The sequence below is a fragment of the Ipomoea triloba genome, chromosome 13 (assembly GCF_003576645.1).
Source record: "Ipomoea triloba cultivar NCNSP0323 chromosome 13, ASM357664v1".
Classification (NCBI taxonomy): Eukaryota; Viridiplantae; Streptophyta; class Magnoliopsida; order Solanales; family Convolvulaceae; genus Ipomoea; species Ipomoea triloba.
The window spans coordinates 9,882,925-9,895,299 of NC_044928.1; the positions used below are offsets into that span (position 1 = coordinate 9,882,925).

General features: G+C 34.7%; 1 long non-coding RNA gene across 1 annotated transcript; it reads right to left on the reverse strand.

The window, feature by feature from the left end:
• Positions 1–8,462: 8,462 nt before the first annotated feature.
• Positions 8,463–10,211, reverse strand: LOC116002449. The gene is made up of 5 exons (XR_004094468.1): positions 9,851–10,211; positions 9,526–9,632; positions 9,148–9,390; positions 8,986–9,057; positions 8,463–8,776 (listed from the first exon to the last, which is right to left on the reverse strand). It is a non-coding gene; the product is annotated as an uncharacterized LOC116002449 (long non-coding RNA).
• Positions 10,212–12,375: the final 2,164 nt, after the last annotated feature.

Genomic DNA, 12,375 nt, shown 5'->3' on the forward strand with positions numbered 1-12,375 from the left:
TAGGCCAAAAGCTTATGATAGGATCTCCAAGGCATATTTATTCATGCTCTGGAGTATGGATACAGGTAGCCCAGTGAATATGGGCATGATTTGCAAAGGTTGGCTACTTGCTCAACAGCAAGACATTGTGAGATCAATCTTCATTGGACCGTTGGTGACAAGATTGTGCGTTGCCATGGGCAATCAAATGAAAATCAACTGGTTCGAGTATCGAGTGCAAGGGGCACAAATTATTCCTTTATCTTTAGAAGACGTCGCTAGATTTAACTTGACACATCTAGCAAGAGAGGATGGGGACATGGCAAGAGACCAGACAGACACACCAATGGCATCCCCGACTGGACCTTCATCCTCGCCGATGTCATTCCTTTCTCCATCCCCTCCAGAGTTGTATTCACCCTTGGATTCCTCGATATACTCGCCACCACCACGAGAGGTTGCACCATCGTCATCATCACCACCCACCGAGGCACCGAGCTCTCCGTCTCCACAATTCAACATTCCAAGCCATTTCGTGATGGTCACAGACTGGAAATCTCTACAAATGTTCCAGTACCAGCTGCACTTAGAGCAAATAAAGAAAATTGAAGACCTAGCGAGGGAAGTCACCACATCCAAAAGGAAGATGTGAGGGAAGATTTGGCAACAAAAATTTGGTTGAATATTTGAGAGTGATACTTTGACAAACTATGATTGTGGACAATCGTTATTTTTATTTTTGTTCTGTTTATATTTCTTTCATTTTGAATCTTGCATGATGAACTACACGTTTCGTCTAGCTAAAGACGTAAAACGTGGCGCTCTTGGGAGGCACCCCAAGCCTAAGAAGAAGAAGAGACCACCAAACAGCTTACATCCGGAAGGAGCAAAAAGGTAGATTTTAAATTCTTTATTCATTTCTAACCTTTGTTTTAAGAAACTTTTTGAAGGGCAGCGAATGGTGTATATGGTTATTACAGGGATATGCTTTGTAAGTATATTTTCTATCCCTTTTTCGAATTCAATGCCCCGTTTAATTTTAGATGGAAATATTTTTGTACGCAATTTGTCTTGATTCACAAGTGATGAGTTACATGATTTTGTTTATATTGGGTGTGATCCTTTTTAGTAGAATTGTTCTAGCCCAGGAAACACTTTTAAAGTGTGGAAAGGAGCTTTTGCTTGACATCTTTAAGACCCTAATCCGTTTTCCACCGATCCTCATGGCAACATCGAGGACGATGTTATCTTTTAATTGTGGAAAGGACGTATTGCATACTACTTGAATTAGTTGATTGATTGAGTGTTAGGGTGTAGGAATTAGAGAGCGTGTCATTGTCGATACTATCTAGGAGGGCTCCAAATCTTGTGCCGAATGAATGTTTGAAATATGTCTTGGAAGTACAATTTGCACAATTTGCACAATTTGCACCAAATTGAAATTTTTGGAACCAATACGGTTGATATCTTTGGGGGTGTTTGGTTATTGGCTTATCAGCCAATTTTTGGCTGCTTTGACCATTTTTAGCTTTTTGACTTAGTCAATCAGCTGAAATGAGTGTTTGGCTAATGGCTTTTTCCTCCAGCTGATTCATCCCAATAAGCTAGTTTTTGAAACGCTGGGTGAAGCAACGTTTTTGGATGGCTGATTACAATTAATTTCTAAAAGACAAATTTACCCATCTTCTTTTCTCCCCTTCTCCCCCTTTCACTGGCAATATTCTTCTTTTCTCTCCTTCACCCCCTCTCACTGACAGCCATGGACAACACTCAAAGAACGCACATCTAAACCCACAAATTAAAAGTAAATAATAAATGGAAAAAAACTATCAATTTATCACGAAAGTCTTCATCCTCAACATTCTGAACACACAACAAATACATAAACTATATTTTGTATTTCACAAATTAAAACAACAAATACATAAACTATATTTTGTATTTCACAAATTAAAAGAAAAAAAAAATAAACTATATTTTGTATTTCACAAATTAAAAGAAAAAAAAAAACAAAAACAATGAAAAACTCTAACCCAAATCGATCATCTTCATCCTTGCTATCATTGCTTTTCGCCCTTCTTCTTTCCGATTGCTTCTTGCCTCTGATCTCGCTCATTTTGTGGCTTCTCGCTATTTCTTCTCTGATTTGGGGCAGAGCTGAGGGTTTAGGGATTGGATTTGATTTGGGCTTTGGGTTTGGCATTTATTAAAAGAAGGGATACAGCTATACGGGTGGGTGGATTTTTGTTATAATAATAATAATAATAATAATAATAATAATAATAATAATAATAATAATAATAATAATAATAATAATAATAATGATTGTGGGTTATTCATTTTAATAATAATAATTTTTCAATAAAATCATTTTAGAATTATAGTTAATTAAATCTCAAGGACCTTGTAGTCCAGTGGCATCAAACCCTTCCCTTTATATGGGAGGTGGTGGGTTCGAGCCTCAGTGGAGGCAATACTGATTCTTGTGTTTCAATAGGTTGAGAAAGTCAATACTACATTGTAATAGAGTCAGTAGTATTCAAAAAAAAATCTCAAAATAACATAACATGCTCATACCCTTAAAGGTCATTTTACATGCAAACAGCTAATTTACCAAACATTTTTTTATAACCAGCTAATACAATCAACTGGTCAAACCAGTTAATACAATCAGCTATCAAATACCAGCTAAATCAATCAACTATTAGCTACCAGCTACCAGCCATTTACCAAACACCCCCTTTGTGTGATTGCATGCTTTTCACCTCTTATTTTGTTGGGACCTTAGTCAAGGATCTCTCGAAGTGGGAGTGTGTACCCTCCAGTTTGAGAAAGATAAGTTTAGCGAAGCCCGGGAATCGAACCTAATTTGGTAGGACATGGGGCAAAAGGTGAGCCTATCAATGAGCTTAGAGTGAAAAATCCCTTAATCCCTAAAAAAGGCATGAGGGGTTGTATCGAGAAAAGTAGAAAAGGCAAAAGGTCAATCCTATAGATAAAAACCGAGGAAAGCCATCTCGCTAGGTTGTGCTCAACCATAGTCTTCGAAAAGCAAAAGCTATATCCGGAGTCGGTTGTTCACATAAAATGTTCCTAGGAGATGAGAAAATAGAGAGGAGGTGAGCCGCTTCGCTAGGATTCAGGCACCCATTGCACTGTCTTCAAAATAAACATGGGGCTCCATGTGAAGTCGGGTCGCTTGATGACGTTATCCTAGGAAGTGAGAAGAAAAGAGTGATCGCCCAAGCCATGGCGATGAGCGGTCCATGTCCCTACCCTCACATATTTTTGCTTAAAGGGGCTTTGGCGTATGGTCGGAAATTTGACTAGGGTGTGCACATCGTTCCCACTAGTGGGATCGGCTTTTAGGCCCCTACAAAATGAAAGGTGAATCTCAATTGATTGCATGCTGGAAAGGTGTGAATACAATTTTTCTTGTTATAAAATCTATCTCATGAGACCTTTACTTCCGTAGCATATTCCTTACATTTGGTTGGCATAAGCTTAGTAGTCTTGGTAGATAGTGTAGGGAATTTCACCCACTCTGTTCTAAAACACCCACACATCACCTGATTGACCAACCGATAAGAGTACATACTATTCCTGGTGCTTAAGTGATTAGAGTTTAGATAGTATGCTTGCTTGAGGACAAGCAAGGTTTAAGGGTGGAAACTTTGATAAGCACCAAGAATAGTCTAATTTAAGGGTCAAAATAGGATAAAATATGGAAGTTTTGCCACCTGTTTATAACAATTTCGTGCATTTAGACTCAGATGTGATCAAAAATATCTAACCCAACTTTAGAGAATGTTTTGAAGATAATTCCGCAGACGGAAAAGGGATTCGAGGACAAAACGGAGCGGAAAGCAAGGAAGCCGCCGAGCAGGAACCGTCCACGCAGCCAACACGCGTGTGGGAGGCGTGGATCATTTCCAGTAGCCATCCACTCCTCCATTCATGCGTGAAGGTGGCGTGATCAGGCCACAGGAGCCATTTCAGGATTTTTGACTCCATGTTGCCTATTTAAACCCTCCTTCTGAAAAAAAAATCCCTAAGTAGTTTTTAGATCTGAAGTTCTCTTTGTTTTCTCCCCTCTTGGGGGAAAGCTTCATTCCCTTAGATTAGATTGAAGAAACAATGGTAGAAGGGTAGAAGATTAAAGGCTAAATGTAATAGAATCCATTCTCTATGGATGGTAACTCTTCTTCTCACTATCTATTTCAATTTCGTTTTTGTTTCCTTTGAATCTTCTATTGCTTTTTCTTGTTTCCGTATTTTAATGTTTGCTTAGATTAGATAGGGGATTGGTGGCCCCGAATTGTTGAAGAAATTGCTTTTAAAATGTGAGCTTTATGTTCTTGGATTTGAATACTTGTGTGGTTGATGTTTGATATGCTTTGTGCCTAAGTGTGGCCACATTAGGTAGCAAACCCCGTGAAAGTGAGTGTGTGCGCGATAGCGGCCTCTCACGAGTCCAACTCATCCACATCCCCGCCCTTAGTCCGAAAGGAAGAGGTCTGGGAGGAGTGGTAGACAAGGTGTTCGATGAAATGCCCCAACCGAATGAGGATGTGGGAGTCCAAGTGTGACGCCACTTGGTGAAGTGCCATGAACTCCCTAGTTGAATTCGAATCATTTGCTTGAAAAACCATTAGATAGTAGACCGCTTATCCTAGCCACGAGCCCCAATCTCTATTTTACCTTTTCTTAAAACCCACCATTTAAAACCTTAAACTCTTGTACAAATGCCCGTGAGCCTAGTCATTCACGTAACTCTTTTCCTTCAACCTCTTAAATGCCGACATTAACTCGACTCCAAACCTGCCTTCCTTGAGAGACCGACACTCGGGGAGTCTTGACTCTTCGTTTTAACACATTCCATACCCACATACACCTCACCACACCACTAAACTTACACCACCAGCTTCCAAAGTATAAAATTAATATTCAAACACTAATGAGTAATGAGTCCAATCCAAAGGGACCCAAATTAATGAAAATATGCTTTGAAATTTTTAAACTTTAAGCCCATTACAAAATAATGCATCACACTAAATTTATGAGAAATAGATCAAATTTACAAATTCAAACAATATCTAACTAAAAAAGTATATATTTTCATTTGTAAAAGCAAAATCGCACAAACCCAAATTGCATAATTAAACTTAATATTATGCATTTAATGTAACTGAATGCATAAAACTATCTGAAGAGTGTGAACCAACTAAAGAGTATGAATTTTACACCAAATAGTCATTATTCATACTTAACCAAATATGGGCATAAAGAACTAAAATCATAATTCAAATAACCAAAAGAATTATGGAATTAATGGCAATAGTTAATTGCCTAGCAAATATGTTTTTCCAAAAGAAATTACTGAATTGATTCATAATCATTCTCCATAACCTAATTAATAATATTATTATCATTAATGGCAAAATTGTAAATAATCCAGAAATCTATAAATAGCATAATAATATTATCACATTAAATAGGAGACAAAATGAGGAAAAACAATGGTTATAACCGCTAACTTTAGAAACATTTTCTGATATAATTTTGAAAACTTGATAAAATTTGAAGTCCGAAAAACATTAATGTCAAGAAAAAGATAATATCCATAATATTTTCTTAACTAAAACATTGTCACATGAACTTAATTGGAAACAATTCAAGAGTCATAACTGAATACCATATTAATATTAATATTAATGGTATCATTAATTAAAATATTTAGTAATGGTAATAAGCAACATTATAGTCACCATTAACATTTAACAATGACAACCAAATTATGGTAATACACCTTCTTAATGTTTCCATATTTCTAAAGAGAAAATATGTGGTTGGTCCAAATTAGTGGTTAACTATAGTTGTAGCATTAATTACCAATAATAACAATACAAGATAATTAATGGCATGCCTTAATGATGCAGACCGCATCTTCCCATTGCGCTAGCAACGATGACAATCCACAAGATAAGAAAAAAAACTTCATAATTCTCCCCATCTTCATTGTTGGTGTCAGTAACCTCAATGCAGCGTCCAATGCTACGTAAAAAATTTATTGGCAAGACTTTATTACCAACATTAAAAGTCATGTAATAAAAATGAAGTGGCATGGGTAATCTTACCAATGTACCAAATATGGCAGATCACCATGAAACAATAATTATTATGAAATGTAATAAATGAGATTAGCCACTAAACTTAATAACAGTAATTAATAATGCCAATTAATAATAACTAAAAATAAAGGCAAACTGTAATAAAGGGATGCCAAATACTAAACTCAATACCACATAATAATTAAACATTACTATTATAATACTCAGTGAGACTGAATTTGAGATAATAACTAATTTACCATTATAGAGACAATATACCAACTATATTGCTTTAAAATTAAAGAATTAATATTATTATTAAGGCCCTTAAAACTATTGATAAATTAAAAACATAATCAATTTAAACAATAGTTATAATTCTTAATGGCCAAAATAAAAATTAAATTCTTAAATCCGTAATGTCTCCAAACCAGATCAAGACAATAATTATAGCACTTAATTGCTCAAATTAGGCCTATGATTCTTAATGACCTAAATGAGCTATGATCATGGATAAAAAATTAAAAATGGTCTAGTACTGAAATAGATCTAAACTTAATATTATTACTAACAATAAATACCATTAACAAAATATGGTAGCTAGTAATAATTAAAACTTAATAACCATGTCTTATAAACTCAAAAGGAGCTATAATTATTATTAAAATATCAATCAATAATGGTCAGATCCAAACTTTAATGACTCCAGATAGGTCCCAAATAGCTTGTTTAAAATAGGTGTTAAAGTCCCAAGTCAAATACTCAAATATATGACTAAAATATGCTCAAATTAAATGAGAAACCAAACAAGCTGTCTTAGTAGACAATAACACCCTAAATTGGACTAAGGATCAAAATTGAATGATATTCCATAATGAACTTATAAGTTAATAATATGCTAAATCCATCCTTAAAACATGCTTTTCTAATGCATAATTATAATAATAAAATAATTATAAATATACAAAGCATGATTATTGGATTATGCATATGAATATATTATTAACCTATACATTCTAAATAAATTGCAAAATATTTCAAGCAATTTAATATACACCTCAACATTAAATTAAAATTTAAACAGAAAAATTTAAAACTTCATATTTACCCCAAATTGAATGATAATTTAACAATGAATTAAAGAAGAATTAAACTGAAAATTAAGTTAGAAGAAATCTAAATATGATGATGAGCCAACTAAAGTAAGCCCAAATAAGTCAAATAGGCTTAATTTTTTTAATATATTTGACCAGGTCTACCCTAAGGGGCCTGACCTGGCCCAATCCTCTATCCCTCATTATCTTCTTCATCTTAAATCAGCCAAAGCCCAAGCCCTAGCTGCCAGCCATGAAAGGAGACCGCAGCTCCGACGAACAGCAGCAACCATGGATGAAACGAGAAACAGCAGCAACGAGCAGCAGCCATGGACGAACGAAGAGCAGTTGGTCGCCGGTGTTAGCTGAAGGACGGCAGGTTAGCAGCATCGTCGCTGGGAAATCCCAGCTCCGCCACCGTCGCTGCCATTGACGAAACGCCAATGCCACCGCCTCGCGTCCGCCGCCTTCCGTCGCAGTTGCGACCCGAACCAGCCACCGTCGTCGCCGTTGCATGCCAGCATAGTCCTTCCGTCCGTCGTCCTACGTCGCTCCAGGCCGCCGACGAGTTTTTAATCCGGCGAATAGGCAGATGAAAGACGTAGAAACGACGTAGCAGTAGCAGTAGCAATGCATAATCCAATTGAATTTCATTGTTTTATTTATTACGTAGCAGTAGCAATATATAATCCAATTGAATTTCAATCTTTTTATTTTATTTTATTTCTTAATGCTGATAATTAAGGCAGTAAGAAAGAAGTTTATTCCAAAATCAATTGCAGTTGGAATATATTAATTGAAACCTTTAGTGGAGATAACTGTTGACTCTTTGTGCTTCAGTAGGTTGAAAAAGTAGCTATGAACAGATACTATATTATAACAGAGTCAGTAGCACTAAAAAAAATTAATTGAAACCAAAGTATATACAAAAACTAGATGTATATGAAAACTTTATATTGTTTTAGGCAAAAAAAACAATCAATCGGGCAGAGAATCACTGCTGAAAACCAACGGATTTCCGACCACCCAAAAGTGGTCGGAAATGGCCTTATTCGGGTCGGAAACACCTGTTCCAACCACTTTTCCGACCAATTTGGGTGCCCGGAAAAACCCTCGTCGCTAATTCCGACCACTCGACACTGTGGTCGGAAATAGCGACCACTTCTCTATAATGGTCGGAAAAAAACGACCAGAAGAACAGCCGGGCATGTCCGAGTTTTCCGACCATCTGTTGTCGGAAATTCCGACCACTTGGGTGGTCGGAAAACTGGAGGCAGTAAATAAAAAAAAATTCATTTCACTACAGATAATCTCTGTCTCTGCAGTGAAATGAAAAAAGAAAACCATATACACATTTCATAGGCTTCAAGAGAAATCATTCATGAATATAAAGTAGAAATTTAAAAGTCAAAATCTGAAATTCTGGAATTTAACTTATGATTCAATCTCCAAACTATTACATCTCTCCAAACTATTACGTAGTATTTGCATACTGCCACCAACATTTCAATTACATCTCTCCAAACTATTACGTAGTATTTGCATACTGCCACCAACATTTCATTGGACCATAGGAGGAAGTGTGCAGTCAAGCTGCAAACAATCACAAAAAAATAATATGTTTCAACAAAAAAAAAAAAAAACACTAATAATAACTTCAAGTATAATTAATCAAATGACAAATATGTGAGTTTTACCTTGTTGAAAACGAAAGAAAGAAAGACTGAAAACTGAGAAGAACTTAAAATTACACACATGTTGAAAATTTTTTAGCTAAATGAATGCGCAAACAAGAAACTCACATTTGCAAATGAATTGACATGTTGAGACTGCTCCAATGATCTTCCTGCAGCTGGTACAGTTAATAGAATGCTCTAAAGGCAAGTAATGCACAATTAAATCCAACAAAAAATCAATGAACTGATCATGTTTATAGTAAAAAGTTAAGGATAACATATCCTTACCTGAAGACAATGACAAAGAGACATTGGCAACAAATGCAGCATCCAATCTTTTGTAAATAGACACCATGCAGTTTATCATTATCATTCAATTTATCACTCCATTAGATATCTACAATCCCCTAGAGCAGTAGACCAATCAATAGAAGGCTCGAAAGGTGCTAACCTTATTTGCCAAGACATTCCAAAGCCCATCACTTAATCACCTGCAATGATTTTAAAATCAAAACATTCTATTTCTTCTTCCTGAAAATAAGAATACCTAATGTTAGCAGTGCAAATGAGTACAACTCATAGCAGCAGTAATATGCACCATCCCAATTGTTTTGAGATAGAAAGCATGAAAATAAAATTAAATAAAACCAGTCTGATTAAGAATACCTAATGTTAGCAGTGCAAATGAGTGCCATAAAATCATCATTTCAAGCAACTGGAATACCTAATTAAGGTCTCCAGAATGGAAAAAACAGAGATGCGAAACCATTGTCCTGGAAGAAAAAAAAAATCCGAACAGTTAAAAAATTATTATCTAGAAAAAAAGACACAAATCGACCAAAAATGAGAAGAGATACTAAATCTGCATAAACCAAAATTTCAACAGATCATTTAAAAATAAACTAAACACATACCAAACTTAAGCTCATTTACTTAAAACCCAAAGAAAAACAGGAAAAAAAATATAAAAATCGTAGATCTATGGTCTCACGCAGGTCATCGCTGGTAGATGGTCGCAGATGGTGATTCTCGCAAATCTATGGAGCTGAGATTTGTAGAGTCTAGCAGAAATGCCTTCTTTGCACTTGTTCTCGCTTTTGCCACTGATGGTTCTTCTAGATCCATGGTCCCATGCCGGTAGATGGTCTCGCACTTGCCGGTAGATGATTCTCGTAGATCTGTGGTCTCATGCCGGTCATCGCCGTCCTTCGCTCTGGAAGAGAAAAAGAAGAGAGAGAAGGGTTGTCTTGAAAGAGAGAAAAAGCTTTGGCGGTGAACTCTCATTTTGAGAGAAAAGAAATTGTTGTGGAAAATGGTTATCGGCTGTGGAACTGTGGAAGTGGAAGAGTGGAACTGCGTTGTTAAGAGAGAAAGGCGCCACATCCTGAAATTTTGGGGCAAAATTTTGGGTATGGCGCCATTTATTTATTTTTCTAAATATTTTTTGTCTAACATATAATAGAATTTTATTGTTTGAGTGTATAGTTTAATATTTAATATAGTTATCTAAGTATAATGTAGTCTATAAGTACAAATTATGAAAATTAAAAATTTTGACTAATTATAATTATAATAAAATATAATAATTAATTAATTTGTATTATTATGGAATAATATGCACTTCAGGGATGTATTGAAATGTATCATGTGTATTTTCAATGTAGTTCTTATAACTAAAAGTCATTTTGACATGTATACCATCATTGGAAAATTTATTTATTATATTGTTATTATTAATAAAATTATTTTTATAATTATATACTAATATGATACAATGTTTTTTTCAAAATATATAATTACTATAAAGACCTGGCGGTCAAGCCATAGCGGCAAATTTGGACAAATACTATATTGTAATATAGTCAATAATACTAAAAAAATTTACAGTGTCTTTTTCAAAATTTATAATTGCTATAAAAATATTATTACTTCAACTACTTAAAACTTTTATTTTAACTTAACAAAAATTTATACAATATCACTCACAATTTACAATATAACCCACAATTTATTAAATATGCTAGAGAAAATGTTTACAGTAACAATATATTTCTCTAGCATATGTAATAAATTATGGGTGATCTAATAATACTCCGTAACTTTTGTTAAGTTATAATAATGAACGTTTGTATTATGGGATAATAACAATACACGATGAAATATACAATTCCCTACTTCAATTTGATAGAAACAAAGTGATGTGCCGTTGAAATTAAAGTGCAATCATGGCCACCGGCGTTAGGAGAAACCGTAGCAGTGTCAGAGATAGTCCGCTCAGACGAAAAAACAGCAAAGTCATCAGGAATGGGCGCTATGAGAAAACTTATACTATTGATACCATATGAATGTTTGTATTCTGTGATACAATAATACAAAGTATAATACACAATGATACTTAGAAGACTAAATTGTTACTTTTTAAAGTCGCGTACTCAAATTAACAAGACCTCAATAGTTACAGGACCAAAAGTGCAATTTACTCTTATGTAGTATTACGAAACTCAATAGAACTAGAATTATAAAGTCCTAACAAGAATAAAGATTTTAAAGAGTTACGTTGAAATTAGAGCATGTATCTACATAGAAAGTGCAACACAATCTTTTTTAGCAAGAATGGTGAGGTATTATCTACTAGTAATCGAAAAAAAAATAGAGTATAAGTGAAATAATCAATGCTTAAAAAAATCATGTGGCCTTCATACCATTGAAAAAAAAAAATAATAATAATAATAAAGATTTCCGACCATCTTTTAAATAGTAGTCGGAACTACCGACCAACTTCCGACCACATTAGTGGTCGGAAAAAGTATGAGCTTAAAAAATTAAATTGCCGAAAAATAATTCCGACCACCTCTATTAAGTGGCCGGAAATTCCGACCACTTTTATAATGTGGTCGGATATTCCGACCACTTTCCGACCAGTTAAACTCTTCGTCGGAAAAAGGAAAAAAATCACATTTTGTGACCATTTTTTTGGGTGGTCGGAAAAGAGGTCGAAAAAAGCAAATTTCCAGCGGTGATTGATAAAGGCTCTGATACAAAATGTTAGATATAAATAATCTAACCATACAGAATAGTATACGAGAAACCTGACCTCGTAGTAGCGGAAGCAGTGTTGATCCCCAGTTGATGTAATGCCTGGTGATCGTTTGAACAGTATGAGTACCGTTAACTATATGTGCTATACCATTCTTATCCTGTATCCCATTAATAAGGTTTATATAGGCAGGTTGAATAACAACTAGTAATTATTTAGCCTAACCAAATCACTTAATAAGTTTAGTTAACTTGCACCACTTAATTAAGGCCCTAATATATAATATAGAATATATATATTATTAGGGAAAATCCTACATTTGCCTAATATATGTTGCTCTAAATTTCTTTTGATGTAAAATCCTACATTTAATTCTTCTTTTGTTGTATGATGGGAACGAGCTGCAAACATTTTCTATACATGTTCTTAAATTATGTGTTGTAATTTGGTTTAAAGTTTGTATAAACAGTTATCATTTT